The 26,127-nt window shown below is 38.9% G+C and overlaps 1 protein-coding gene across 1 annotated transcript in view; it reads left to right on the top strand.

Moving 5' to 3' along the window:
- KCNH7 (potassium voltage-gated channel subfamily H member 7) overlaps positions 1-26,127 on the top strand; it is a 616,229-nt gene that overhangs the window by 434,940 nt on the left and 155,162 nt on the right. The window lies entirely within an intron of this gene.

A 26,127-nucleotide genomic window follows, 5' to 3' on the forward strand; every position in this document is an offset into this window, starting at 1 on the left:
CACAAAAGCAGTCTCAACAAATTTAAGAAGATTGAAATCATATTAATCATTTTCTCTGGCACAATGGCATGAAACTAGAAATCAACTACAACAGAAAAACTGAAAAATACTCAAACACTTGGAAACTAAATGGCATGTTATTAAATAATAAATGGGTTAACAATGAGATCAAAGAAGAAATAAAAAAATTCCTAGAAACAAATGAGCATACATCAACTCAAAATTTATGGGACACAGCAAAAGCAGTCCTGAGAGGAAAGTTCATAGCATTACAAGCATACCTTAAGAAGCTAGAAAAAGCTCAAATAAACAACCTGACCCTGTATCTAAAAGAACTAGAAAAAGAACAGCAAGTAAAGCCCAGAGATAGTAGAAGAAAGGAAATAATAAAGATCAGAGAGGAAATAAATAATATGGAGGCTAAAGAAACAATACAGAGGATCAATGAAACCAGGAGCTGGTTCTATGAAAAGGTAAACAAGATTGATAAACCCTTAACCAGACTCACCAAGAAAAAAAGAGAGAGGACTCAAATAAATAAAATTAGAAATGAGAGTGGAGAAATAACAACTGACACAACAGAAACACAAGATATTGTAAGAAAATACTATGAAGAACTGTATGTCAAAAATTAGACAACCTAGATGAAATGGAAAAATTCCCTGAAACATATAATCTTCCAAAAATTAATCTGGAAGAATCAGAAAATGGAAACAGACCAATTACAACAAATGAGATCAAAACAGTAATTAAAAAACTCCCAACAACAAAAAGTCCTGGACCTGATGGCTTCACAACTGAATTCTACCAAATATTCAAAGAAGAACTAACTCCTATCCTTCTCAAGCTATTTCAAAAAATTCAAGAGGAAGGAAGACTTCCAAACTCCTTTTATGAGGCGAGCATAATTCTGATTCCAAAACCAGGCAAAGACAACACAAAGAAAGAAAATTATAGGCCAATATCCCTGATGAATATAGATGCTAAAATCCTCAACAAAATATTAGCAAACTGGATCCAGTAATATATAAAAAAATCATACACCATGAACAAGTGGGATTTATTCTTGGGAGACAAGGCTGGTACAATATTCGAAAATCAATCAATGTGATTCATCACATAAACAAAAAGAAGGAGAAAAATCACATGATAATTTCAATAGATGCAGAAAAAGCATTTGATAAAATCCAGCACCCATTCATGATCAAAACTCTCAGCAAAGTGGGAATACAGAGAACATACCTCAACATGATAAAGGCCATCTATGACAAACCCACAGCCAACATCATACTCAATGGGCAAAAATTAAAAGCAATCCCCTTAAGATCAGGAACAAGGCAGGGGTGCCCCCTTTCACCACTTATTCAACATAGTTCTGGAAGTCCTAGCCACAGCAATCAGACAAGAAGAAGAAATAAAAGGCATCCAAATTGGAAAAGAAGAAGTAAAACTATCATTATTTGCAGATGATATGATATTGTATATAGAAAACACTAAAATCTCAGTCAAAAAACTACTGGACCTGATAAATGAATTCAGCATGGTGGCAGGATATAAAATTAATACTCAGAAATCAGAGGCATTTTTATACACCAACAATGAACTGTCAGAAAGAGAAATTAAGGAAACAATCCCTTTCACTATTGCAACCAAAAAAATAAAGTACCTAGGAGTAAATTTAACCAAAGAGATTAAAGACTTGTACTCGGAAAATTACAAAACATTGATAAAAAAATCAAGGAAGATACAAACAAGTGGAAGCATATACCGTGCTCATTGTTAGGAAGAATAAACATCATTAAAATGTCTATATTACCCAAAGCAATTTATAAATTCAATGCAATACCAATTAAAATAGCAATGATATACTTCAAAGATATAAAAAAAATATTCCAAAAATTTATATGGAACCAAAAAAGAACACGAATAGCCTCAGCAATATTGAAAAGGAAGAATAAAGTGGGAGGTATCACACTTCCTGATATCAAATTATGCTACAAGACCATTGTACTCAAAACAGCCTGGTACTGGCATAAGACCAGACATATAGATCAATGCAACAGAACAGAGAACCCAGAAATAAACCCACACCTTTATGGACAACTGATATTTGACAAAGGAGGTAAGAGCATACAATGGAGTAAAGACAGCCTCTTTAACAAATGGTGTTGGGAAAATTGGACATCTACTTGCAAATAAATGAAACTAGACCACCGACTTACACCATTCACAAAAATAAACTCAAAATGGATAAAAGACTTAAATGTAAGCCGTAAAACCGTAAGCATCTTAGAAGAAAACATAGGCAGTAAGCTCTCTGACATCTATCACAGCAATAATACATATGCCAATTTATGTCCAAGGGCAAGTGAAATAAAAGACAGGATAAAAAAAATGGGACTATATCAAACTAAAAAGGGTATGCCACCTAAAGACAATAATAACAGAATAAATAGACAAAGTACACAATGGAAGAACATTTTCGACAATACATCTGATAGGGGGTTAATAACCAAAATTTATAAAGAACTTGTAAAACTCAACACCAGGAAGACAAACAATCCAATCAAAAATGGGCAAAAGAAATGAATAGACACTTCTCCAAAGAGGACATACAGATGGCCAATAGGAATATGAAAAAATGCTCAACATCGCTAATCATTAGAGAAATGCAAATTAAAACCACAATGAGATATCACCTCACACCAGTCAGAATGGCGCTCATCAACAAAACAACACAGAATAAGTGCTGGCGAGAATGTGGAGAAAAGGGAACCCTCCTGCACTGCTGGTGGGGATGATGACTGGTGCAGCCACTGTGGAAAACAGTATGGAGATTCCTCAAAAAATTAAAAATCGAACTGCCTTTTGACCCAGCTATCCCACTTTTAGGAATGTACCCTAAGAACACCATAGCACTGTTTCAAAAGGAGAAATGCACTCCATGTTTATGGCAGCATTGTTCACAGTAGTGAAGATCTGGAAACATCCCAAGTGTCCGTCAGTGGACGAGTAGATTAAAAAGCTTTGGTACATATGTACTATGGAATTCTACTCAGCCATAAGAAATGATGACATCGGATCATTTACAATAACATGGATGGACCTTGATAACATTATACTGAGCGAAATAAGTAAATCAGAAAAAACTAAGAACTATATGATTTCATACATAGGTGGGACATAAAAATGAGACTCAGAGACATGAACAAGAGGGTGGTGGTTATGGAGGGGATGGGCACAGAGAAAAAAAAGTATACGGAACAGGAGGAAAGTAATTATACTTTAATGGGTGAATTTTCGGAGGGAAAAATTGAGTATGGGACATTTAAACTAGATCTAGAAGGTTACTTATCAAACTGGGTTGTCAGTGATGTTTAAGAGCCAAACCTGAAGTCACATACACTTCTGTTTTAATTCCGGCTAAGTCATTCATTCTGTGACATGGCGACAGGTGCCATTTGTTGTTGTTACATTGAGGCAAGTTTTAGTGATAGCAAAACTTATTTTCAGTGTTGATATGAGAATTTAATAGAGCAATGTGTGAAAAGTGTTTATCACAGTGCTAAGTCTGTAAAAATCAATTTCAGACATTATTCTAGTTACTGATGTTCTTGTATTGATTTCCCCTTCCGTCCTCATCATCTGCGCAGGATCTTTTTATCCCTGCATTGCCAGGGCCTGGTAGTACATCTGGTAAAGTGAAGTTCATGAAATAGTTGGGAAAGGAAGGGACGGCAGGGGAAGGGAAAGGGAAAGGGAAAGGGAAAGGAAAAGGGAAAGGGAAAGGGAAAGGGAAAGGGAAAGGGAAAGGGAAAGGGAAAGGGAAAGGGAAGGGAAAGAAAGGGAAGGGAAGGGAAGGGAAGGGAAAGAAAGGGAAGGGAAGGGAAAGGGAAGGGAAGGGAAAGAAAGGGAAGGGAGGGGAAAGAAACGGAAGGGAAAGAAACGGAAGGGAAAGGAAGGGAAGTTGGCCAAGTGAATAGGGAAGGATGAGAATCTCAGGTAGAAAAACAAGAACAAAGTTCTAGAGACACAAAAGTCTACGTGTCTCATGAGAACAAGTGGTTTCTGGGAGAGACTAGGCTGGGCAGGGGCTTATCCCTGGTGGGGAGCTGCTGAAACTTTCCCCTCTAGACAGTTCTTTCCTACCTTTATCACATAAGTGCCTGGAGCACTGAGTACAATGCAGAAGCTGCCATCAAAAGCATTCTTTTAAGTCACATCTTTTTCATTAAACACCTGTGACTTTTGTGTTTAATTTCATAATATTACAGTATTTGTTTTAACATTTAAAAAAAATCTTAAACTATCTACCACTGAGGGAATAGTTTTCTTACAGCTTCTTATATGTCACCCAAACTGTGCAGTCCCCTTTCCACACCTCCAAAGTACAGTTATCCGTTGCCATATCATGGTTCACTTTTCACAGTCTGACTGTATTGTGGATTTTTAAGTTGTATATATCTAATTTTGTATCTTAGATTTTTCACTATATCATGGGATTTTGTGGTATATAGGTAATTTTATATATTTATTATTTTAATTATTTTTGCAGTAAAATAAGTATTTTCTAGCCTAAAAAAATGAAAACAATATAAAAAGAGTGTGGGAAAGGTTTTTAAGATTGTAAAGAGGGTTTAAAGCTTTAAGATATATATATAAATAATAAAATAAATATAAAGTCGCTACTTCACAAATTTTCGCCTATTGTGAGGGGTTCTGGAACCTAACCCCCACATTAGATGAGGGACCACTATACCCCAAGAACAATGCAGGCAAAAACCTTTTTACAACATTGGAAGATGAGATTTGGATTTTGTTTTATAAAGGATCATTTATTTATTTATTTTTAACAATGTGAAAGCTACAGTGATAGGAAGGGGGTTCTGGAGACAGAACACTTAACTGGCTGACTCTGGTTCTGGTCAGAAAGGATGAGGAGCTGGGGAAAGAGTGAGATGGGAACTAGGAAACAAGATCAATGGGCACTCTGTCTTCTTCTCAGTGCCCCCTGTAGCTCTTAGGAACAAACTTTCCAGTTGTCCACAAGACAGAGATGGAAATCAAATATTGAGAAATTCTTCCTGCAGACAAAGCCTCTGGGAATGTTTAAGCTTTTCAAAGCAGGGTCACTTTCTATATATAACCGTTTTCTCATTTTGTGTTTGTGAAGGTTCCTGGTTATGGCTCTCTTTGGAATTCCATACTCACAACATATAACATTGCTTGTCTCCCAGTAACTAAAAATAACTTGTAATAACCCAAAGACTTTACTATTCCCTTTGTTGGGCTAACGTGGAAATCTGCCTTGTCTAGCTATTCACAATGTATTTGCTATAGGCAGCCAGAGTATTTTTCTTTAATCTCATGTTCTTATTTGTTTTATTCCCTTAGTACTTTTATGGTAATCTGTTCTTTAAAAGTTATCAGAACTTTTTTCATAGATCACCCACCCAACAGTGAGTTTTATATGCTTCTCTGAGCACGAACAATGGAGCAGACATTTTTTTAAAAAGGGCATAAATAAAAAGAACACTGATCTCTGCTCATGTAATGTGCTTTTCCCATTTGGATCCCATCTCTATTATACAGTGGTGAATTAGCCATTTGCCTCCCTAGAGTGAGCTTCTTCAGAATAGAGACCATGTTTCATTCATTTGTTTATCCAGGCATTCATGCATTCATTTATTTGTTTATTCACTAACAAGCATGTCTTGATAGCCAGTATTTACATGCTAGGTTCTGGGAACTCATGTTAAAAGGCAAATATTCTTCTGCCTTAGAGAAGTGAGACAGACAAGTACAATACATAGGCATTCCAATGCAGTCTGAAATGTTACAGCACAGGTATGCCCAGAGTACAAAGGGTGCTGGGAGAGGAAATATTACCTGTATTGGGAGTTTGGGGTAGTACTTGGGGAATACAAACTCTTAGATGAGTTTTGAAGCTTGAGAAGTTTCCAAAGTTAGAAATTAGAATTTGGAGTGGGGTGCCCTTGGGGAACTGTGGGTATCGATGAATGAGTGAAGAATTAAGTACTTGTATCACTGGTACATAGTATAATGCACAACACTTAAAATGAATCTAAAAGATTCAGAAATGGGCTACTAAAGGTATTGGATATAATTAAGCAAGAGTAAATCTGTGGGTCAAAAATCCCTAAAGCAAATGCCTGCCTTCTAAACTTCACTGTTAGACAAGATTTTAATCCTTTGTATGGTTTGAGGTCCAGTGACCTATTTTAATGGCTGTTCTTACAGGGAAAAACGTTTTTGTCATAGTCCAACTACCTTCTCTGTGGATTTTTTTTTTTTTTACAAAGACAGAGAGTGACTCAGAGAGAGAGATAGACAGGGACAGACAGACAGGAACAGAAAGAGATGAGAAGCATCAATCATTAGCTTTTCATTGCGGGTTGCAACACCTTAGTTGTTCATTGATTGCTTTCTCATATGTGCCTTGACCGCGGGCCTTCAGCAGACCGAGTAGCCCCTTTTTGGAGCCAGCGACCTTGGGTCCCAGCTGGTGGGCTTTTGCTCAAACCAGATGAGCCCGCGCTCAAGCTGGCGACCTCGGGGTCTCGAACCTGGGTCCCCGGCATCCCAGTCCGATGCTCTTTCCACTGTACCACCACCTGGTTAGGCGAAAGTGTGGATTTTTAAAATCTTACCTACAATCCAGTTGGGAAACTGATGTGTAGTAAGGTCTACTACAAGGAGGCAAGGCCTTGGTTGGCCTGATTATACCAAATTCAGTGAAGTTGTGGAGAAAAAACAATGATTGAAAGAAAGATTGGGTAGAAAACAAAGGTCTGCTTTTACTATGCAGTTGTAGTGCTCAATGACATTCAAATTATTTGGCTATATATCTACCACCTTTTAAATAAAATAAACCAAAATTTTGCACTTTGATATGATTTTATTCCTGAAGCTAATTCTAGTACCAGTAAAAATGGTATGCTAATTTTTAAGATAAAATGTAACATTCTGTTGTCATGTTCAGCTTTTACAAATTTAGAATTATGTCAGACTCTTTGGATACGTAGTAGAGTATTAAAGAGTTTAGAAGATGATGACACTGTGGATTCCAAAGCTGTACTGGCCCATCATGTGACACTATGTTAGTCAATGCTGTAATATAATGCAGGTAACAGAGTCCAACTAAAACTACCTGAAGCAAAAAATAAAAGGAGGAGGGAGAGTTTGTTAACTCACCTGACCTAAAAGTGCAGGGCCAGATCTTCTCTGAGGCATGGCTGCGGCCTCCGTTTGCACAGCTGAAGAGGTTCTCTCCCTCATCAGCTATCCTTTGTTTCGGTATTGACTTCACTACACAGCTGATGGAAGCAGGGCCCTCTGACTCTCTAGTCTCAATACTCACAACGGGTGATCTGTTAAGAAGGACCTTCTCTTCTCTAGTGTCCGTATCATTCATGAGAAAGTGGACTCTGGTTGACCAACTTGAGTTCTGAGCTCATCTTCATGGTAACAGTGCAGTGCCTTGACTGATAGCCACACCAGAAAAAATCACCGGGGGAGGAGAGCCACTAAGGAAAAAGAACAAACAGCAGTGGCCCATTGCAAAGATAAAGATAGGATTTCAGACTAACAATGTTTCTCTCTCTCTCTCTCTCTCTCTCTCTCTCTCTCTCTCTCTCTCTCACACGCACACACACACACACACGCAAATACATGCTGAATACCCATTATGTGCTGAAGCATCAGAGACACAGAAGTATAAAACCTAGTACCAATAATCAAGGAGTTATAAATAACTTAGAGAAACATGATGCAGTAATACATAATAGCATTACAAGTGTTAAAGTAATAAATGCTATAAAATCATCTTATGAAACTAAAGGTATTTTGAGTTTGTTTGATCTTTTTAAAGACTCTGTACTAGTCAAATTGTGAGCAAATAATCTATCATGTATTACTTTATTATTTAACAGGAATGCCTGGTAAACTTAATAGAAACCCATATCAGGATCATTAGAAAATAAGACCTATGAAGGAGCCTCAGTGAACGGGAGATTTTAATCTGGAGAAGAGATGATAGAAAAGAGATTTACTGCTAGTCCACAAGTATAGTTTTCCTATAGCTTCAAGAAGGAGAGTTCTCAAGAAAATTAATTTTGGGAGTAATCACAGAGACTTGACCTATTAGAAAGAAATTTCTGACTCTATATATTTGAAGAGACAGAAGGCACATTTAGAAAAACTGCTCCCGCATTCGCCCGACCGGGATCCACCCAGCACGCCCACCAGGGGCGATGCTCTGCCCACCAGGGGGCGATGCTCTGCCCCTCTGGGGGGTCGCTCTGCCGCAACCAGAGTCACTCTAGCACCTGGGGCAGAGGCCAAGGAGCCATCCCCTTGCGCCCGGGCCATCTTTGCTCCAATGGAGCCTCGGTTGCGGGAGGGGAAGAGAGAGACAGAGAGGAAGGAGAGGGGGGTGGAGAAGCAAATGGGCGCTTCTCCTATGTGCCCTGGCCGGGAATCGAACCTGGGCCCCCCGCACGCCAGGCCGACGCTCTACCGCTGAGCCAACCGGCCAGGGCCTGCTTATTAATTTTTATACAATATCATATCAATCAACAAGAAATAAGTGGAGTAGCAGTTCCATTGAGCACATAGCCTCTTTGGCCTTGTGGATTGGGTTAAATTCGACTGCTTGTGGGAGGCAATAATTCTAATACTTGCTCATTTCTCTTATTTCATCAGTCATCTGCTTAAGCCTAAAAAAGTCTAGTGAAAGCATATAGGAGAAATGCATGTGAATTAATAAAAATTTTTATACAAAGCATTATTGGCACTGGCCGGTTGCTCAGTGGATAGAGCATCAGCCTGGTGTATTGATGACCTGGGTTTGTCTCTCTATCTTTGCTCCTCTCACTTAAAAAAAAAAAAAGAGAGAAAATTTCTGAATGTATAAAAAGCCATATAATCTTGAAATCTATACAGAAATTTAAAGCCAAAATCTATTTCTATTATTTTGAAATCATTTAAGTATATTATTATCATAAAAATATAATTGTGATAGATTTAATAATAGCTGACATTTATTAAGCATTTACTATGTGCCAGGCTCTATGTTAAGTGGTTTGATAGATTATCAATTTTAATCCACATCACAGTCCTATGAGCGATACTATTATTTTCGTCTCCATTTTGTTGAAGGGGATTCAAGAGAGGGGAAGTAACTTGCTTAAGTCACATAGTTAATGATGGAGTAGCCTTCAAACTAAGACCATCTGACTCCAAAAATGAAGTTCTTAATCTTTAAAAAACACCCCTATAAGATTCAATTCTGTTTCCCTATTTTTCCCCTTCATCTATTCAGGAATTAGTATGACATTTGGACATACCTGTAACATTTGGCTCAAATGTCATAAAATGAAAGTTTAATGAGAAAACTTAGTCGACAGATAAATAGGAAAAGAATGTGAAAGATTTTCTCTAAAACTCCTCAAACTCTCCAGAAAGCGGAATAAAACCATCCTTAACAGGAAGCTTCATGCCAACATTATATCTTGTTTAAGGTTAAATCCCATTTTTCTTATGCTGAATTTAGAGTAGGATGGAGGGATTTAAATTTTTATTGGTGGCATGTTACTCAATTGCAAGATAGCCAAAATTACACTGATTGCTGACATAAAGAAGATTTTAAAGATCATGGCTTTTTACTTTCCACTGAACTTTGTCCACTGTAAATATGCTCATTATCTCTTCATGTAATTCAATGGCTTTGAATTTATATTAATTTTGACAGAACTCCAAAGCAATGCTTACCATTTAGTACTTCTTCAGAAATGGAGATTGATTTGTAATAGAGACACAGATAGCATTGATATCATTTTATTATCTAATGTTTAAAATTATAAATATTTGCAGTTTTTAAATATTGTTTATACCTAAATAAAGCTAAAAAATATATATTTATTATTATTACTGGATCACTTCCATGCCAGGAGCTGTCCCTGTCCTGGCATGTCCAGGACATTTTGCTTGTCAGGCAACCTCCAGGTCCTTGACTCTTGCAGGAAAAATTTCAGTACATGAGTCTAGGTAAGGGTAAGTTTATTAAAGCTATGACAATGAGGCTTAGGAAGAGCCCCTGGGGACAAGATCAGGTGATAAACCCAGGGCTAGCTGCTGAGGCCCACTGCTCCCCCCGTGCAAGTCTTATTGGAATCCTTAGAGCAGGGGTCCCCAAACTATGGCCCCACGGGCTGCATGCAACTCCCTGAGGCTATTTATCCAACCCCCGGAAGGGGCACTTCTTTCACTGTGGTCAGTGAGAGATTGCAAAGCACAGCATCGCTCATGTACAGTACTACTTCCGGTGACATGGGACGCACGCGTCACGGCTCCGGAAGCACGTCATATCACTTGTTACGGCTAGCAGTGACAAATATGGAACTGGACATTGACCATCTCATTAGCCAAAAGCAGGCCCATAGTTCCCATTGAAGTACTGGTCAGTTGACTTAAATTTACTTGTTCTTTATTTTAAATATTGTATTTGTTCCCGTTTTGCTTTTTTACTTTAAAATAAGGTATGTGCAGTGTGCATAGGGATTTTTATAGTCCGGCCCTCCAACAGTCTGAGGGTCAGTGAACTGGCCCCCTGTGTAAAAAGTTTGGGGACCCCTGCCTTAGAGCTTAGGGTAGAAGCAAAGTACACACTTGAGGAAAAGGGGCTGGGGTGTGCTCAAAAAAGAACTTGAACCAGAGTCCTTTGTCCTGTAGAGTATTCATTACATCTCCAGGCATGTTCTTTATAATGCTAATATGTCAAAATTAATGCATAGCGGGGTCAGGGGTCATACTTCTATCTTTAGTATGGCTTTAATTGCTTTTGTTCTTTTTGTTGTTGTTATCTATCTCCATCACTAAGGAGATTAAACAACCTGCTTTTAGGTACCTTTGGTTGGGGAAGATAGAGTCTTGTGATTTATCAGTTGATTGTTGCTCAGCTGTTCCTTACCCTTTTGGTTCATCCATTTTTCTCACTGTAAAGCCAGTAGGCATGGCCACCATCACAGCCGCCTGGCCAGTGCAGGTTCGCATTAGATTCGGACAGACAGTAATGAAACAATGGAGCCAAAAACTGGTGGGCCATCATCTTTAATCCTAGCTTGCACCCATCAGGCAAGTAAAAACACACACTGGGCTCCAAAACCCACTCATTCAGTGCTCACAAAGCTACTTCCTTATCCAAGTTTCCTAGAATCAAAGGTGTCTACCTCACCAGCCTCATTCTCCTCTGTTCCCCATCTCCTTCTCCCTGCACAAACTCTATACTAACTGGCTTCTGTTTCAGCATTCTGCCATCCTAACTGCTTCTCCTGGAATCCTCCACATGGCCTCTCTCTGCTCTCCTCTGTGCTCTCTCCTCTAATGCTAGTCTCAGGAAGCAAGAGTGAGCAAGCTCCCAGTCTGTCCCACTTTATAGTGTAGAAACCAAAACCCTTTTTTTTTTTTAGTATTTTAGCAAACACTTTTTTTTAATAATTTTATTTTTTTAATGGGGCGACATCAATAAATCAGGATACATATATTCAAAGATAACATGTCCAGGTTATCTTGTCGTTCAATTATGTTGCATACCCACCACCCAAAGTCAGATTGTCTTCTATCTATAGTTTTCTGTGTGCCCCTCCCCCTCCCCCTTTCCCTCTCCCTCTCCCCCCTCCCCCCCGTAACCACCACACTCTTACCAATGTCTCTTAGTCTCACTTTTATGTCCCACCTACATATGGAATAATGCAGTTCCTGTTTTTTTCTGATTTACTTATTTCACTTCATATAATGTTATCAAGATCCCACCATTTTGCTGTAAAATGATCCGATGTCATCATTTCTTATGGCTGAGTAGTATTCCATAGTGTATATGTGCCACATCTTCTTTATCCAGTCATCCATTGATGGGCTTTTTGGTTGTTTCCATGTCCTGGCCACTGTGAACAATGCTGTGATGAACATGGGGCTGCATGTGTCTTTACATATCAATGAAACCAAACCCTTTAATCCAATATACAAACAAGGAAGTAAGTCTCTGATACAAAGTCACTTATCTAAGGCATAATGGGATTCCTCATGAGAGTGCACCACCCAACATCAAAAAGGGTGGGAAAGGCTTAGTCCCAAAACCAAGCCCCAGGCTATAAGGATCCTGCCTGCCCACAGCCCGCCCCCAACACACATTAATATAATCACGCCCATCCCAAGCAAGAAGGGCAACCAATACCATCACCTGGGCAATGGGCTTCCACGTGGGCAGCACCATCTTTAACAAAGTGAGCATAATATATTTTATCTGCCCAACACTCACTTTTCTCATTCTACTTGCCAAGGAATTTTACTAGTTTCTTACTAACCTGCCTCATTATCTCAGGCTTAATAGTACATTTCTTAATGCTTTCTGCTCCTCCTCTAAGAGGGTCCGCACATGATTAGCAACATTCCAGAAGAGGAAAGGTCAGGGGAGGGTCCAAACTGTATGACGGACCAGCGATATAAAAGTTCAGGGGCTCTAAACCACATGGCCAGTGGTATGCTAGGGGAGGAATGATTACCTGGGGGCAAGGTTTCTGTTTTCCCAGGAACCTTGCTAGGCACTTGGCCTTTGCTAGGTACCTGGGCCTTTCTGCCCTCGTGATCTTCTGTCCCTGGCTATTGTCCTTGCTCTGCTCATGTCTGTCTAACTGCCTATCTCATTAATAGCAAACAAACCTCAATAAAACTGTACAGATCACCTGTTGGGCGGATAAAGTGTATTATGCTCACTTTGTTAAAGATAACACGAGGAGGCCGCCACCCAGGTGATATTAATGTGTGTTGGGGTGGGCTAAAGGCAGGCGGAATCCTTGTAGCCTGGGGCTTGGTTTTGGGATTAAGCCTTTCCTACCCTTTTTGATGTAGGGCAGTACAATCCAATCATGCCTCAGAGAAGTGACTTTGTATTAGAGACTTCCCTATTTTGTATATTGGATTAAGGGTTTGGATTTCTACACTATAAAAGGGGGGCGGAATGAGAGCTTGTCTCTTGGTTCCTGAGATTAGAAGAGAGAGCAGAGGAGAGCAGAGAAAGGCCACGTGGAGGAGGCCAGGAGAAGCAGCCAAGATGGCGGAGTGCTGAGTGAGATGCCAGTTTGTGTAGAGTTTGTATCTGGGATAAGGAAGGAGATGGGGAACAGAGGTGAATAAGTCTGGTGAGCTAGAAACCTTTGATTCTAGAAATACTCGGATAAGTCAGTAGCTTTGTGAGCACTGAATGTGACTGGGTTTTGGAGCCCAGTGTGTATTTTTACTTGCCCGCCGGGTGCAAAGCTAGAATTAAAGACTATGGCCCACCAGTTTTTGGCTCCGCTGTTTCTTTGCCGACTGTCCGAATCCAATGCGAACCTGCATGGACCAGAAGGCTGCTGTGATAGTGGCCCTGGCCCTGCCTGCTGGCTTTACATCACCCTACACTGCCAAAAATAGTGATAATCACAAAATTCCAATTAGAGTTGAAAATTGCCTCTGAACACTTCTAATTTAATATGACATTAGTTTTATATCTATTGTCATACTGCTGCTTATAGAACACCATCAAATTTGATTTAGCAAAACGGAAATTTCCATCCACTATTTTCCCCATATTCTGAATTTATTTTATGTCCATTCATATAAATTGAAATGGAAAACTATGTAAATGGATGATGCAAGGACAAGTAAAGCGTGTTCATCAGGATAATTATGGATTCAATATTTGTGAGTATCAACGTAAAAAAACGTCTCAATGGATTGAGAAAACACTCCAGGAAACAACAGTCTTTCACCTAATTTTATACATTACAATCAAAGGATGAGGCATAAGAGGTTACATGAAGTCATTTGGTGGTAGATTAGTGCAGCAGAAAAAAAAATGAAAAACTGGGAAATCTCTGAGATTGGATAAAAAGTAAAAGGAATAGACACTTCTTTTACATTGGTGGATATAGGATAGTTAACAGTTAACAATTAACGTGATAACAGTAACAGTGAGGGGCTCTGCGGTCTCCTGCTCTAGTAGAGATTGTGCCATGAAGGCTCTGGAAAAAGGAAATTATCCTGACGACAAAAGGTATGTTATTTTAGATGCAAAAAGCCAATTGACAGGTTCAACTAAACGTTGACCTTTTTTAAGGAAGATACAGGCCTAGGACATGACTCCCTGCCATGACTTGCTTTTAGTTAGAAAATTTTTTTTCTTTTAGTGAGACAGAGAAAGAGCAACAGAGAGAGGGACAGACAGACAGGAAAGGAAAGAGATGAGAAGCATCGATTCTTTATTGCAGCTCCTTAGTTTATTGCAGGAATCAAAGGAGGACAAAAATGCCCAGGCAACTTGATGAAGGAAGTAGGATTTATTTAGCCAGCGGAGCAGCATGACCTCAAAAGAGGCAACCAAACACATGCTCCCTGAAGTTCGGTTTCTTATATCTTCTATACCTTTTACAGAATACAGGTTTTCATGCAAGGGGCTCGTGATTCCTTTGGCGTATATGTCCCTCTCCTGACTTCAGGATGGGAGGGTGAGTTCGGGTGGGTTCAGAGGATAAGTGTTGGAATTTTTAATTAATGTATGTAAACATTGTCACTTAAAGGCTTTTAAGAAAAGGAGAAGAAGTTTTCAGATAAGTTCTATCTTCTTTGCTCTGTGTAGCAAGTGGCCCTTGTCACCCTTTCAGAGAAATATAAGAAGTAGTTAATCTATAACTGGCTGGCTCAGTTGCCCCTGCAGGCTCCCTTCCCTTGCATTCTTCTTATTTCTTCCTTCTCAGAGAAGGGGGGTGTGCCCCTCCTTCCTCAAGTTGTTCATTGATTGCTTTTTCATATGTGCCTTGTTGATCAAATAAGTGTGTAAATATGATATATGGGTTTGCTCGCTTATACTTTGCATTGGATGTGGGGGACAGGCTGTAAGCAGGCAGGGGCATTCTATCCTAAGGCTTAGTTTTAAGCCTAATCCTTTCTCACCCTAAGTGACTTTATATCAGAGACTTCATTGTTTGTATATTGGATTAAAGGTTTTGATTTCTACACTATAAAATGGGGCAGACTGGGAGCTTGCTTGCTCTTGGTTCCTGAAATTAGCATTAGAGAGGAGAGCAGAGAAAGGCCACGTGGAGGAGAAAAGAAGCAGCCAAGATGGCAGAGTGCTGAAGGAGAAGCCAGTTTGTGTAGAGTTTGTGCAGAAAGAAGGAGATGGGGAACAGAGATGAATAAGGCTAGTGAGTTTTGATTCTAAGAAACTCGGTTAAGTCAGTGGCTTTGGGAGCCCTGAATGGAAAGGGAAGTGTTTTTCCCACTGTGTGTATTCCTTGCCTGCCAAGTGCAAGCTAGGATAAAGATGATGGCCCACCAGTTCTTGCTTCCCTTGTTTCATTAACATCTGTCCGAATCAAATGCGAACCTGCACGGGCCAAGCGGCTGTGATGGTGGCCATGGCTACTGGCTTTATATGCCTCAACTGAGGGGCTACAGCAGAGTGAGTGACCCCTTGCTCAAACCAGCGACAGCATACTCAAGCCGGATGAGGCCGCACCTCAAGCCAGCCACCTCGGGGTTTTGAACCTGGGCCCTCAGTGTCCCATTCTGATGCTCTGTCCACTGCACCACCTCCTGATCAGGCTAGTTAGAAAATTTTAATTGCAGACCATCATATGCAGTTATTTTAGGTCTCTGAGTTCGTAAGGCCACTATGCAGACCTTCCCTTAGCTTGTCAGGTTTAGTATGAGGCCCCTTCTTTGTCCACATAAGTGCTTACTAAATATAAGTCAAAGTGATGTAAGAAACATAGAAACCTGTAGAGAATTTTTATAAAAGTTTATTTAAGCCAAACTGACATGACATATGCCCAGAAGCAAGATTTCAAATGCTCCAGAGAATAACAGTTTTACAGTTTCTTTTAAATAAAGGTTGGAATGTAAGGAAGATTACATTGAGATGGGAGGAGGCAAATGTGGGTTAAATAAGTTTGCAAATATGACGTATATGTTTGCTCGCTTAGAGTTTGCATTGGGTGTAGGGGACAGGATATAAGCAGGCAGGGTCCTTATAGCCTAAGGCTTAGTTTTAAAACTAAGCTTTTCCCCACACCCTTGACTGTTGCATGATATGGGATTAAAGCTAATGGCCCACCAGTTCTTGGCTTCGATGTTTCATTACTGTCTGTCCAAATCAAACCTGAACCTGCATGGGCCAGGTGGCTGTGATGGTGGCCGTGACTACTGGTTTTACAGCAACTTATAGAAAGAATTACAGGATGATTAACACTATATGCTCTTTTGATGGATCTAAAAGGGGGAAAACGACAAAGCTTAATTAAAAATAAGATGAACCTTTTACTAAAGAAGTTTATATGCTTGGGACATGACTACTCACCATTACCTGCCCAGTGAGAAATTTATGATCAGACCACCCCCACCACGGTGTTATATACAATGGTGATACAAAAACTTTTAAGTCAAGATTCTTGTCTTCAAGCATCTTTGATTAAATACAAAGCTTTGATTTTGAGATCCTTTTTTTGCTAGGCAAATAAATATATTCAATAACTTTGTCAATAAGAAAGATAAAAAAAGTATAGACATTTAAGCAGCAATTGATTAATGCAAGAATGTTGTATGCTACATACATATTAAATATAAAATAAGGATGCTTGTTATTTTTTAAAATACTGGCCATCATTTGCTAACATATTCTAAGTTAAAATAAAATTTATTTCTATAATAAAAAACGAGAAAGCCCTACAGGAATTGTCTGACTCCATCAGAAAGAATAACATAAGAATAATAGGTATATCAGAGGGAGAAGAGAAAGAAAATGGAATGGAGAATATACTCAAACAAATAATAGACAAGAACTTCCCAAGCCTGTGGAAAGAGCTAAAGCCTCAAATTGAAGAAGCAAACAGAACACCGAGTTTTCTTAACCCCAACAAACCCACTCCAAGGCACATCATAATAAAGATGACACAAACCAATGACAAAGAAAAAATTCTCAAGGCAGCCAGGGAAAAGAAGAGTACAACATATAAAGGAAGGCCTATTAGGTTATCATCAGATTTCTCAGCAGAAACTCTACAAGCTAGAAGAGAGTGGACCCCAATATTTAAAGCCCTGAAAGAGAGGAACTTTCAGCCAAGAATACTATACCCATCAAAGCTATCCTTCAAGTATGAAGGAGATATAAAAACATTCACAAATACAGAAAAGATGAGAGAATTTATCAACAGAAAGCCCCCACTCCAGGAAATACTAAAGGGAGTTTTCCAACCAGATTCAAAGAACAAAAGAAAACAACACCACAAGTAACAGCTCCACCAAGAACACAATAAAACCAAACTTAAACTGTGACAACAAAGGAAAAAAAAGGGGGGAGAGGATGGAGATTAACAGTAGCAAAGGATGATGAAGTGCAGAAATACTTATAAGATAGGGTACTACAATGAATATGGTAGGTACCCTTTTCATTACTTAATGGTAACCACCCTTGAAAAAACCACCACAAAAACACTTGACTTAAAAAAGGTAGCAACAGAGGAAAGAAGTATGGAACACAAACAAACAAAAACAAATGATAGAAAAACAAAAGAGAAGAATCAAACTAGATACAAAACTAACAGAAAGCAATTTATAAAATGGCAGTAGGGAACCCACAAGTGTCAATAATTACACTAAATGTAAATGGATTAAACTTACCAATAAAAAGACACAGAGTAGCAGAATGGATTAAAAAAGAAAATCCAACTATATGCTGCCTACAAGAAACACATCTAAGCAACAAGGATAAAAACAAATTCAAAGTGAAAGGCTGGAAAACAATACTCCAAGCAAACAACACCCAATAAAAAGCAGGCGTAGCAATACTCATATCTAATAATGCTGACTACAAGACAGAAAAAGTACTCAGAGACAGAAATGGTCATTTCATAATGATTAAGGGGAAGTTGAATCAAGAAGACATAACAATCCTTAATATATATGCACCAAACCAAGGAGCACCAAAATATATAAGACAGCTACTTATTGACCTTAAAACAAAAACTAACAAAAATACAATCATACTTGGAGACCTCAATACACCGCTGACGGCTCTAGATCGGTCATCCAAACAGAGAATCAATAAAGATATAGTGGCCTTAAACGAAATACTAGAACACCTGGATATGATAGACATCTACAGGACACTTCATTCCAAAGCGACAGAGTATACATTTTTCTCTAGTGTACATGGAACATTCTCAAGAATTGACCATATGTTGGGCCACAAAGACAATATCAGCAAATTTAGAAAAATTGAAATTGTACCAAGCATATTTTCTGATCATAAAGCCTTGAAACTGGAATTCAACTGCAAAAAAGAGGGGGAAAAACCCACAAAAATGTGGAAACTAAACAACATACTTCTAAAAAATGAATGGGTCAAAGAAGAAATAAGCGCAGAGATCAAAAGATATATACAGACAAATGAAAATGAAAATACCACATATCAGAATCTCTGGGATGCAGCAAAAGCAGTAATAAGAGGAAAGTTCATATCACTTCAGGCCTATATGAACAAACAAGAGAGAGCCAAAGTAAACCAACCACTTAACTTCACACCTTAAGGAACTAGAAAAAGAAGAACAAAGACAACCCAAAACTAGCCGAAGAAAGGAGATAATAAAAATCAGAGCAGAAATAAATGAAATAGAGAACAGAAAAACTATAGAAAAAATCAATAAAACAAGGAGCTGGTTCTTTGAAAAGATCAACAAAATTGACAAACCCTTGGCAAGACTCACCAAGGAAAAAAGGCACAGGACTCAAATAAATAAAATCCAAAATGAAAGAGGAGAGATCACCACAGACATCATAGATATACAAAGAATTATTGTAGAATACTATGAAAAATTATATGCCACCAAATACAACAATCTAGAAGAAATGGATAAATTCCTAGAACAATACAACCTTCCTAGACTGAGTCATGAAGAAGCAGAAAGCCTAAACAGACCAATCAGCAGGGAGGAAATAGAAAAAACTATTAAAAACCTCCCCAGAAATAAAAGTCCAGGCCCAGACGGTTATACTAGTGAATTCTATCAAACATTCAAAGAAGACTTGGTTCCTATTCTACTCAAAGTCTTCCAAAAAATTGAAGAAGAAGCAATACTTCCAAACACATTTTATGAGGCCAACATAACCCTCATACCAAAACCTGGCAAGGATGGCACAAAGAAAGAAAACTACAGACCAATATCTCTAATGAATACAGATGCTAAAATACTAAACAAAATACTGGCAAACCGAATACAACAACATATTAAAAAAATAATACATCATGATCAAGTGGGATTCATCCCAGAATCTCAAGGATGGTTCAACATACGCAAAACGGTTAACGTAATACACCATATCAACAAAACAAAGAACAAAAACCACATGATCTCATCAATAGATGCAGAAAAGGCTTTTGATAAAATACAACAGAATTTTATGTTTAAGACTCTCAACAAAATGGGTATAGAAGGAAAATATCTCAACATGATAAAGGCCATATATGATAAACCATCAACCAACATCATATTAAATGGCATAAAACTGAGGACTTTCTACCTTAAATCAGGAACAAGACAGGGTTGTCCACTCTCTCCACTCTTATTCAACGTGGTGCTAGAAGTTCTGGCCAGAGCAATCAGACAAGACAAAGAAATAAAAGGCATCCATATCGGAAAAGAAGAAGTAAAGCTATCACTTTTTGCTGATGATATGATCCTATACATCGAAAACCCGAAGGACTCCACAAAAAGATTATTAGAAACAATAAACCAATACAGTAAGGTCGCAGGATACAAAATTAACATACAAAAGTCCATAGCCTTTCTATATGCCAACAATGAAATATTAGAAAATGAACTCAAAAAAATAATCCCCTTCACGATTGTAACAAAAAAAATAAAATACCTAGGAATAAACATAACAAAGAATGTAAAGGACCTATATAATGAAAATTACAAAGCATTGTTAAGGGAAATCAAAAAAGATACAATGAGATGGAAAAATATTCCTTGTTCTTGGATAGGAAGAATAAATATAATTAAAATGGCCATATTACCCAAAGCAATATACAAATTTAATGCAATTCCCATCAAAATTCCTATGAGATTTTTTAAAGAAATGGAACAAAAAATCATCAGATTTATATGGAACTATAAAAAACCCCGAATAGCCAAAACAATCCTAAGGAAAAAGAATGAAGCTGGGGGCATTACAATACCTGACTTTAAATTATATTATAGGGCCACGATAATCAAAACAGCATGGTATTGGTAGAAAAATAGACACTCAGACCAATGGAACAGAATAGAAAGCCCAGAAATAAAACCACATATATATGGTCAAATAATCTTTGATAAAGGGGCCAACAACATACAATGGAGAAAAGAAAGCCTCTTCAACAAATGGTGTTGGGAAAACTGGAAAGCCACATGCAAAAGAATGAAACTCGACTATAGCCTGTCCCCGTGTACTAAAATTAATTCAAAATGGATCAAAGACCTAAATATAAGACCTGAAACAATAAAGTACATAGAAGAAGACATAGGTACTAAAATCATGGACCTGTGTTTTAAAGAACATTTTATGAACTTGACTCCAATGGCAAGAGAAGTGAAGGCAAAGATAAATGAATGGGACTACATCAGAATAAAAAGTTTTTGCTCAGCAAGAGAAACTTATATAAAAATAAACAGACAGCCAACTAAATGGGAAATGATATTTACAAACAACAGCTCAGATAAGGGCCTAATATCCAAAATTTACAAAGAACTCATAAAACTCAACAACAAACAAACAAACAATTCCATAAAAAAATGGGAAGAGGACATGAACAGACACTTCTCCCAGGAAGAGATACAAATGGCCAACAGATATATGAAAAGATGCTCAGCTTCATTAGTTATTAGAGAAATGCAAATCAAAACTACAATGAGATACCACCTCACCCCTGTTAGATTAGCTATTATCAACAAGATGGGTAATAGCAAATGTTGGAGAGGCTGTGGAGAAAAAGGAACCCTCATTCACTGTTGGTGGGACTGTAAAGTAGTACAACCATTATGGAAGAAAGTATGGTGGTTCCTCAAAAAACTGCAAATAGAACTACCTTATGACCCAGCAATCCCTCTACTGGGTATATATCCCAAAACCTCAGAAACATTGATACGTGAAGACACATGTAGCCTCATGTTCATTGCAGCACTGTTCACAGTGGCCAAGACATGGAAACAACCAAAAAGCCCTTCAATAGAAGACTGGATAAAGAAGATGTGGCACATATACACTATGGAATACTACTCAGCCATAAGAAATGATGACATCAGATCATTTACAGCAAAATGGTGGGATCTTGATAACATTATAAGGAGTGAAATAAGTAAATCAGAAAAAAACAAGAACTACATGATTCCATACATTGGTGGAACATAAAAATGAGACTAAGAGACATGGACAAGAGTGTGGTGGTTACCAGGGGTGGTGGGAAGGAGGACATGGGAGGGAGGGAGGGAGAGAGTTAGGGGGAGGGGGAGGGGCACAGAGAACTAGATAGAGGGTGGCGGAGGACAATCTGACTTTGGGTGAGGGGTACGCAACATAATTTAATGACAAAATAACCTAGACATGTTTTCTTTGAATATATGTACCCTGATTTATTAATGTCATCCCATTACCATTAATAAAAATTTATTAAAAAATAAAAAATTAAAAAAAAATTAAAAAAAATAAAAAAATAAAATTTATTTCTATTTAAGGAACAGCTTAAATAGCTCACAAGTCATATCTATCCATACTCTAGGTGGTGAAAGAAGTAATCCATATGAAACTCTGATAGCCACTAAGTGCCATAGCTTACAAGAGAAGCATGTATGTATAATTGCTTTTAAACAGTACCGGCTTAGTTTTGTGGCAGTAGGAGAAGGGGAGAGCAAAGGGGAGAAAAAATGAAAGGAGGACAATAATTGCCTCCTTTAAAAGTTCTATAAGCCAAAGAAACAAGTTGAGAATAGATGTTTGAAGTAAAAAACTAAATGAGTGCTCAAAAGAAATAAGTTAAAAAAAAGTTTAGTGAAGCATACATAGCAATTGTCTGTTAACGCAGACATTGGAAGATTACAGATATGTGTTACCAGGAAGGTTCGGTTTTTGTTGCCCCAGTCAGTGTGAGCCTTGGGTTAAAGTCAGACCCAGAAACAGAAAAAAAAGCACTGGAGGTAGAGTTTCTTTGGTCATTTGCTCTCTGTAAAGCCAGTAGCCTCGGCTACCATCACAGCCGCATGGCCCATGCAGGTTCAGGTTTGATTCGGACAGATGGTTATGAAACAATGGAGCCAAGAACTGGTGGGCCATTAGCTTTAATCCTAGCTTGCACCAAGCGGGCAAGAAATACACACAGTGGGAAAACACTTCCCTTTCCATTCAGGGCTTCCAAAACCAGTGACTTATCCGAGTTTCCTAGAATCAAAGGTTTCTACCTCACCAGCCTCATTCACCTCTGTTCCCTATCTCCTTCTCTTTGCACAGACTCGCTTCTCCTTCAGCACTCCGCCATCTTGGCTGCTTCTCCTCTCCTCCACTTGGCCTTTCTCTGCTCTCCTCCAGCATGGGCTCCTCTGTCCCATTTTATAGTGTAGAAATCAAAATATTTAATCCAATATACAAACAAAGAAGTCTCTGATACAAAGTCACTTATCTGATGCATAATAGGATTCCTCATGAGAGATCACCACCCCATATCATGCAACAGTCAAGGGTGTGGGGAAAAGCTTAGTGTTGAGAAGATCTTAGTATTAAAACGGTGGGAAAAGCTTAGTCTTAAAACTAAGCCTTAGGCTATAATAACCCTGCCTGCTTACAGCCTGTCTCCCACACCCAATGCAAACTATAAGCGAGCAAACATATACATATCATATCTACAAACTTATTTGACCAATACCCTCATGGCCTAGGAATTGGGAGAAACATAGTTCAAAGTGGCTTGCTTAATAAAAGTGGACAGCAGCAGTAAATTTTCCATGATTCACAGGGTGAGAATTAGGCAAAAGATTTCCTGTCAGATATGGACCACATGGCATTTTCACACACCCAAGCAGCCCAAGGTCTTGTAATGTTAAGTGACTATGAATTATTCCTTGAGTTATGAAGTGAATTGAACCATAGAGTATTATTTAGAAGGAAATCCCAGATAAGGAAGTAAAATAAAATAAAAGAAAGGTCCCATTGGTTGGCTGGTTTAATTGTGGGTAATATATTTTCCCCTCTAGCTCTGCTTCTCTGTGTTATTTGAGCCACATTCACAATGAAAAATATGTAATTAGATAGTAAACCCTCTAAAACTCAAGTGCTTTTAAAAAGTGGATTTAAAAGCAATTAATCTTCATACAATTTTAAAATTCAAAGAAATTTTAGATACCACTCTCTCTACATATTTTCAAAACTTCTTGATCAATGGATTCCCCCCACCCTGGTAAATTCAATAAGTTTCAGTAGAGCCTGAGGATTCTGAATTTTTAACAATCCCCATTCCATTTGTCACCTCTTGTTGGGCAGATAAAATATATTATGCTCACTTTGTTAAAGATAATGTTGCCCACGTGGAGGCCGTTGCCCAGGTGATATTAATGTGCGTTGGGGGCAGGCAGGATTGTTGTAGCCTGGGGCTTGGTTTTGGGATTAAACTTTTCTCACTCTTTTTGATGTGGGGTGGTATAATCCAATCATGCCTCAGAAGGTGACTCTGTAGTAGAGACTTCCCTATTTTGTATATTGGATTAGAGGTTGTGAAGCTACAATATAAAATGGGGGCAGAACGGGAGATGGCCCTCTTGGTTCCTGGGATGATTAGCATGAGAGAGCAGAGGGAGCAGAGCAGAGAGCAGAAAGAGGCCATGTGGCCAGGAGAAGCAGCCAAGATGGCAGAGTGCTGAGTGAGATGCCAGTTTGTGTAGTTTGTATCGGGGATAAGGAAGGAGATGGGGAACTGAGGAGAATAAGGCTGGTGAGCTAGAAACCTTTGATTCTAGGAAACTTGGATAAGTCAGTGGCTTTGTGAGCACTGAATGTGATTGGGTTTTGGAGCCCAGTGTGTATTTTTACTTGCCCGCTGGGTGCAAGCTAGAATTAAAGACTATGGCCCACCAGTTTTTGGCTCCGTTGTTTCTTTACCGACTGTCCGAATCCAATGCGAACCTACATGGGCCAGGTGGCTGCTGTGATAGTGGCCCTGGCCATGGCTTCTGGCTTTACACCTCTGTTTCTAGACTATTTAAATCGGGCAAATTTGAGGAACATAGATGTTGCCCAATCTGTTTAGGCTGCAGTTAAAAAGGCTAAAAGAGAACCCAGAAGAGGCTTAGGTTTCATATTTCTTAGGTTATTATTGTATATTGTACCTTTTTCTGTAGATTTCTTAGTGAGTTAGTGGGTTCAGTTATATATTCTTGTGATGTTTTCATTACAAATTTTGTTTTAAAAAAGGACATGTTAATTCTTATTTATGCAAATCATATTGAATAACAACAGGGTTACTTTCATGAAAAAGCTACTTCTATATTGAATGAAAGAAAGTCTTCTTCAAAGAAACAATCTCCATTTAAGAGAATGCCTAGGCTGGAGTGCTCTGAGTATCTTATTCAGAACAATGGTCTCATAAGTGTTTCCTAGAAGAAAAGTTCTCATTGCCAAATAACAATTGCTTTCTCCAGAAATTAACATGGCAAATCAGCATATGAAAAGTTCTGTGAAGTAGTAAATAAAAGAAATTCTCTTGGTTTCAACCAATATTTCTCAAACATTTTTGGGGACTGTTGAGTAAACAAATGTTTTTTTAGGTTTGCTTTCTTGTATTGGGGCAGGGCCATATGTGTATAGTATGTGAAAAGCTGGAGGTACTTGCCCTCAGGGCAGCTGATTGCAAATTACAGATTGCCTGCCTCCATGGGGAGGGGCGATTGTTTGCTATTGTTTGCTGGAGAAGGGGTATTTCAGCTAGACCTGTTTTGCTATAGAGAATGCTGAGGTTGGTGGGGGCCTGTGAGTCCAGAGGGTAAGTCAGAAAATGAGTCCAGGTTGTGAAACTAGAAACCAAGTTGGGCAGATAAAATATATTATACTCACTTTGTTAAAGATGGTGCTGCCCACGTGGAAGCCTGTTGCCCAGGTGATAATATTAGTTGCTCTTCTTGCTTGGGATGGGCATGATTATGTTAATATGTGTTGGGGGAGGGCTTTCGTGCCAAAAGGTTTTAAAAGGAAGAGAGATCACATTCCAGGGGAAGAATGATTACGTTCCAGGAGGAGTCCATGCTGGAGCAGGACAGAGAAAGGCCACATGGAGGAGAGGAGAAGCAGTCAAGATGGTGGAGTGCTGAAGGAGAAGCCAATTTGTGCAGAGTTTGTGCAGAGAGAAGGAGATGGGGAACAAAGTAGAATGAGGCTCGTGAGGTAGAAAGCTTTGATTCTAGGAAACTCGGATAAGTCAGTAGCTTTGCAATTACTGAATGAGTGAGTTTTGGAGTCCAGTGTGTGTTTTTACTTGCCCACTGGGTGCAAGCTAGGATTAAAAATGATGGCCCATCAATTTTTGGCTCTGTTGTTTCATTAACATCTCTCCGAATCAAATGCAAACCTACATGGGCCAGGTGACTTTGATGGTGGCCGTGGCTGTTGGCTTTACAGAAGCCTTGAGAGAAAGGGAAGCAGTTTCCCGGTGTGTTTGCTCATCCGCCTTTAACGAGACTTTAGTAAATAAAATGGCCCACCATTTTCTGGCTCCCCAGTTCCTTTACCATCTGCCCAAATTAAATGCAAATCTGCATGGCCATGGTGGCGGCCACTGGCCTGACATCTGGCACAGCAGAGTTCGGATCAGATTGGTAAGGAGCTACAGACACCCTTGAGGAGTGGGATAGGGGAGTGGTCGTTGCTCTCCAGTGTATGGTTCCCCATGGCTGTCCTTTTGGGGACCGTGAGCTGGCTGCTTTTTACAGCTCTGCAAGAGGAAACCAAGAGCTCTGTGCAAGAGGCTGTCCAAGGTCTACAAACTGAGCAGCA

This window comes from Saccopteryx bilineata, chromosome 5 (genome assembly GCF_036850765.1).
Source record: "Saccopteryx bilineata isolate mSacBil1 chromosome 5, mSacBil1_pri_phased_curated, whole genome shotgun sequence".
NCBI lineage: Eukaryota > Metazoa > Chordata > Mammalia > Chiroptera > Emballonuridae > Saccopteryx > Saccopteryx bilineata.